The following is a 6,000-nucleotide window of genomic DNA, read 5'->3' on the forward strand; positions in this document are numbered from 1 at the left end:
TGCTAAAAATATTCCTACAAAGGCATTGGAGTAACAGGGTCAGGGTTGCTCACGGACACAGCTGGTGAGATTTCCTTGGTCACACCAGTGGGGGGCTGGAAGAGCCAGGTCTGACCCACAGCCCTCGGAACCCCAGCTGCATTGCCTCCCAACCCCCCAGCATTGTCAGAAAAACCCACGTTCATGACCAAAGGAAACATGGTTCTGTGAAACCCTGCCAGGCCCCCTGGCCTCCAGCTGGGAGATCTGGTCTGCATAGCGCAGGTTCACGTGAACACCTGGCATGAGGAGGGGGGAATCCAGGTCCTCACCTCCACTGCCCATGGCTCTGACAGTGGCTCTAGGAGGCCAAGGTCAAAGAAAATGTGCCCTGAACAGAGTGCCTCCTGGGGATCTGGGGTCTGATTGGCAAAGGGTCTGACGGGGAGTGGGGCTGAGTGGGGGCCACTGGTAGCAGCAGATGGCAGTGTTTATGAGAACAGGTACTGGGGTCAGAGACCGCTGGCTGACTATGTGACCTGGGAGGGCCACCGCGCCCCTCTCTGAGTCTCCTAGTCCGTGGAGTGGGAATTCTAATTGTACCTGTCTCACAGAGCCGCGTGAGGGTTAAGCAACACAATGTGTATCAAAAGTTAAGAGCATTTCCTGGCAGATTGTTGGCACTCAAGACATAGCAGCTATGATTAGGATTTGGGGCTGGGCAGGATCCACCAGTAATTACTCTTCTCTGGAATCCAAAGAGGTGTGCCCTGCCCAAGTTCGTGCCCCCTGCTCACTGGAGTCCCGTCCATAGAAGGGAGCACAGCCAGACTGACCACAAGTTCTGACCAATCCAGAGGCACCTCCCTGGCCTCCCAGATCCTATAGGCAGTAGCCTTTTTGGAAAGGCAGAAGGGGTCCTTGGAATCAGGCAGCGGCTTGTGTGGCCATGGGCATTGTATTCCAAGGGTTCGCGGGAGGGCACCTGGCTCTGGGGTTCATAGCAAGACCCTGTGGTTGTCCAGTGTCAAGACTCCGGTGCTGAACGGGAAGGTGGTGGGCTTGGGGTAGTTTCCTCAACAAATCTCTTGTCCCGCACCTTCCACCCCAAATAAGTCTCTTCCCAAATGGAGCCCACGGGGGTCCAAGTGGGGGTCCCCACTTGGCTCCTGAGCTGGCCTGTCATGCCTACCAGCTAGTAGGCACTACAGCCCACCTGTGGGCTTTGTTCAGCTGGGGTACCAGGAGCATTTCTGTTACTTCACATTTCTGTTACAGAAATTCAACATCACACTCAAAAGAAAGGGTCCCGGGCCCTTGTGAGGGTACCTTTCCGACTCAAAGAATGGAGCTTTCCTAATACTTGATTTTAGCTGTTTTTCTCACCGTCTTTCATTCTCTTTGTGACCCCTGAGCTTTAGGGACCCATGATGGGCCCTAAAGTTTTAGGTTTTAAGTTTTAAGAGCCATCAGTCTCGAATCACATGGTGATTGAATCTGAAAAATGTGAAATCCTTCTGTTAGAATTACAGGGCTTGCAATCTTAAAATCTTGGAATCTTTTCCTTTGTGGAATGTTAGCCTGGACCCTTACAGCCTCAGCGGGGTCCCCAGCGTGCATGGCCTGGCTCTGACCTCCTCCCTCCTTCGTCCCCCTCCTCCAGCAGAGGCTGTGAGGCCCTGAGGCAGGGTCCTTCCCTTGCTCTTCTCCCTCCCACGAAAGCCATGTCTGGGTCTGGGCAGGAGAGCTCGAAGGGGGCAGCGTATAGGACCCTCCAGGCCCCGCTGGAAGACCTACACCGACTTCGCCTGGCCCACCTGACCAGGTATTGGGTGAACAGGCCTGGATTACAGCCTTGGGAGCCGCGGGGTCTCCATAGGGTGGCTCTGGGTGGGCTGGTGGGCCCCCGTGAAGTATTAAGTTCCCATTTCTTCTTACTATATCAGCTTTCCTGTGGCAGCCTTCATGCTGTGAAGCTAAACTCAGAGAGATGCAGGGTCTGGGGGTCTAACTTTCCTGAAAGCTTAGCTCAGTCTGAACACATTCCTGAGGGTCAGCCCAGCACCCCCCACCCTTCCTTCATGAGTCCTAATCCATGTCTGAGTTCAGGCATCTTATCTGACGATGTCTTGCTTTTTGCAAATCCCTGTCTAAGCCAGACCCTCCCTCCCGGCAGACATCAGGGCACAGGTTGTCGTGGGAGAAGTGAAGAGATTTCTGTATCTGGAGGAATCTCTTGGAGCAGTTTGTTAAAATTTTGTTAAAAGTAGATGCCCCTGGGGGTGGCCTTGGGGATTCTGACTCAGGGGGTCATGGTGCAGCCCAGGAATCCGCAAGATGAATAAATAGCCCGGAAGATTCTAATACAGATGGGCCATGGCGGACGTGTTGAGAGATCCACCTGCGAGGCGGGAAGGAGGGAACTCTAAAGGCAGAGGGCTTGGTTGGAATGCTCTGGAAATCACCCGTGGGAATCTGTTTCCTCACTAGTAGGGGTTGGTAACACCGGTAAGAGCCCCACATGGGGGGCCTGGCGTATGGAGCAGCATTAGTGCAATGTCTGTGGCGTCAAACTCCTGAGGCAAGACTCTCACAGCAGAGTCCCTGAGCCTTCCTGTGTCACATAGCAGAGGCCAAGTCACTGGCCAGCTCCAAGGCCGCTCTTCACGCTAAGTGTTATGGCAGGAGCCATTTCACAGGAGGCTGGGTCAAGGCCAGCAAGTGGTCTAGGCATGTATAGTGCAGCTCCCTAACCTCCCTCTGGGTTGCCCCAGCATAACACACTAGTGAAAGCAGCAGGACCCCAGACAGACCCTTCCAGCGTGTCTGGCTCATCTCAGCAGGGCCAGGCCTCCCAGAGCAGAGAGGAGCTTCCCGAGAAGTGTGCAAGCCACCCACCCAAGCCCTAGGTCCTGCTCACCCCCGCACTCCGCTCTGTGCCCCCAGGGCTCCGCCGTGATCACCGGCCCGCCTTCCCACGCCACCACCGCCACCCATACCCACTCAACTCCGGTCATGCTCGGCCGCTCGCAGCGAGGCCAGGCAGAAATGGGGCGAGCATCCATCGAATGCAGCTGAATTAAGAATCAGGTAGCACAGATACAACCCCGCTGTTGCAAGCAGCTGACGTGACTCTTTGGATTATCTGCCTCAGTGAGTGAGGACGGAAAGTGAAGCGGCAGGGCTTGTGTTCTCCTGGAATAAATGAGGGCTTTTCCAGGGGGCTCTTCCTCCAGGAGGAGAGGGGGAGCTCTGAGGCATCCCGTCCCCACCCGATGGCTGGACTGACTCTCCCTCCTAGGACCCACTGCTCCTGCTGTCACTGCTCTTCCGCCCAAGAGCTGGCTGTGGCTAGACTGGGCATCACCTCGCTGCCTTACCCCCCTCTTCAATCAACCCCCACTTCCCACCATTCCTGTGGCTCATCCAGACACGACTCCTCATGGTTGGACCATTCTGGCCTCCGTATCTTTGGTTACATTGTACCTCCCACCTGGAATGACCTCTCTCTCAGCTTCTGTCATTTTCAAGACAGCCTCCTCCATGAAGCCTTCCCTGACAACCCAGCCCATTTGAGCTCTCTCTTCACTTCCCAGCCAGCCTCAGGCACCGCGTGCTTTATGTCCTCTAATCGAGTACGGGGGAGTGGGCATCGGGAACAGATGAACACAGCCCTGCTCTGCCCCTTCCTGGCTGTGCAATCCTGAGCAAGCCACTTCCCCTCTCTGAGCCTCAGTTTCCCCCTACCCATGGGAGGAAATAGTCTCTCCTCACAGTACTGTGATATACAAAGTGTTTTGCATGCCTGGCACACCCAGTCCCATCTTCTTATTTCACAGATGGGGGATTGAGCCTCAGCGAGGACATATGGCTCACCCAGATCCATATCTCAAGTTAGTGACAGGCGCTACACTGCCACTCTGGGGTCAGGATGCATTTTCCCTAGCATCACCGGGCATCCTGTCCTTTGAATGCATTTACATTCTTTCCTCCAGCAAGAATCTTCTCGCCTTTACTACAGCCTGGGAACCACAGGAGCCCAGGAGAGAGCCAGGAGTGACTGAGGGCCCAGCAGTGGGGTGGGCGGTGGTCGGGACCCTGGGACCTTCCTGAGCTTTAGCCGGGCAGAGGAAGGGCTGGTTGGGAGAGCGCAGGACCTCCCAGTCTTCTGGGACGAACCCCTGATCTGAGAGGATGCACGGCTAGTGGCTGCACACAAGGGGGTGGCAGAGAGCTCCCTGAGAGGTGGTAGCATGGGGACCAAGCAGAAACGCCGGGAGAAGGCCAGCCGGTGCCATCTGATCGGGAGGTGCCGCTGGTTAGCAAACAGCACCACGCCGGTCCCTGAAGTGTCCCCGACTGCCCTCGCCACCCAGCCCCCGCTCCGAGGCCTCTGGGTCTAGCACTAAGACCATTCTCTATTCTGAGTGATCTGCCCACATCTTACCAGGTGATAGACATTTTGAACATCATCCCCCAGGAAGAAGCCTGATGATCAACAATAACCCCACCTGGGGGGTGGGGGGTTCGGGGGCAGGAGGACTACCAGCCTAGCCCTCCATAAATCTGCCTGTCACACCCTCTGAGAGCAGCTGGTCCCCATTTCCATGGTGTCCTTGGCCCGTGTTTACAAGGCAGCTTTCTTTCCTCCAGTACCAACTGTGTGCAGAGCAGCCGGAAACCCCTCTGACACTGTTGGGCAGGTGGGGGGTGGCACTTGGGGAGGTTGAGCCAGGAAAGGATTAGTAACCAGGCAGCGGGAGGCTCAGAGCTGTGTGCCCAGGCCAGTGGGCAGCAGGGCCTGCCCCTCCTTGCGGAGCAGCGAGCAAGAGGTGGTGGCGGGGGCAGCAGGGAGAGGTGGGCATCTGTCCGCACCCGAGACGGTCCCAGTGATCTCTGTTCCCCTGCAGTCTGGGTGGCACCTGCACTCTGAAATGCAGGCACGTGGGGGCCCAGGCCCACGGAGGACTCTGCCCTTAAGGGTGGATGGGCAAACGAGCTGGCTAGCAGACAGCAGCCTAGCAGCTTAGGACAGGAAGCCATCTGACAGCAAGCACCGAGTGCCAGCCCCCTGTGGGGTCCCAGAGTGGTGGGGGGCGGGCTGGGGAGATGGAGTTAATCTAAAGAGCATCAGGGCAGCTCCTCCAGAAGGTGACCTTGTGTGCTAGGACAGCTGCCACCCGTGCTGGGCAGCTTTGGGGCACAAAGGGTGGCTGGCTGGGCCAAGGCTGGCCAGTCCGTGGGCAGCCAGCCAATGCCTTCCCTGTGGCTCACTCTGCTGTTGCCCCCCAGGGGCCCCTGCTCCCCTCTTAATCCCTTCCTTCCCCTTGCATCTTGGGTTCTGGAGAACAGGTGAGTGACAGACGACAGGCTGGTTCAGGCTGCCCCCCCGGGGCCACCTGCAGCCAGGATACTTCCCATGGGTCAGCCTCCCACGGACAAAGGGGGAAGGTCTGAGATGTGGAGCCTCTGCCTCTCCCTCCCCACCTGGACTTGACATCCACAGCACATACGCCTCCTGGCCTCCTCCTTCCACACAAAGGTTCCGGATGGCATGTGCGTAGGAGCACATTTGCAGAGATTAGCGTTGACCGGGATAAGGTGATCTTACCTGTGGCTTTGGCTGGAGGGGTCCATGGGTACTCCAGGACCCTCACACTACCACTATCACAGCTTACATAACACCCTGACCCCCCCCTTCCTCTGGCCCAGGAGGGCCGAGGGCACCCCTGTCGACTCCCTGCCCCTGATGCCTCCCGTAGAGGCTCACCCTAATTTGCAGGGCATCCAACGCTGAATTCTGAGCCATTTTCAACCTGTTTCTTTTGTTGCTTGTGCCTTTGCCAAGCCAGAGTCAGAGAGGCCACGTGGACCTTTGGTGTCCTTCATCCGTTTTCTCAGCCTTGGGCCTTCTAGAAGCCCGAGGAAGGCAGGGTCCCTTAGAAGAGCATCGTGGGTCACTTGACATGTCCCAGGGTGCCAGAGTCTCTCTTGGAACTTACAGAGAACAGGGGTCGTTTT

Source organism: Martes martes, assembly GCF_963455335.1.
Source record: "Martes martes genome assembly, chromosome: 4".
In the NCBI taxonomy this organism is placed as follows: Eukaryota; Metazoa; Chordata; class Mammalia; order Carnivora; family Mustelidae; genus Martes; species Martes martes.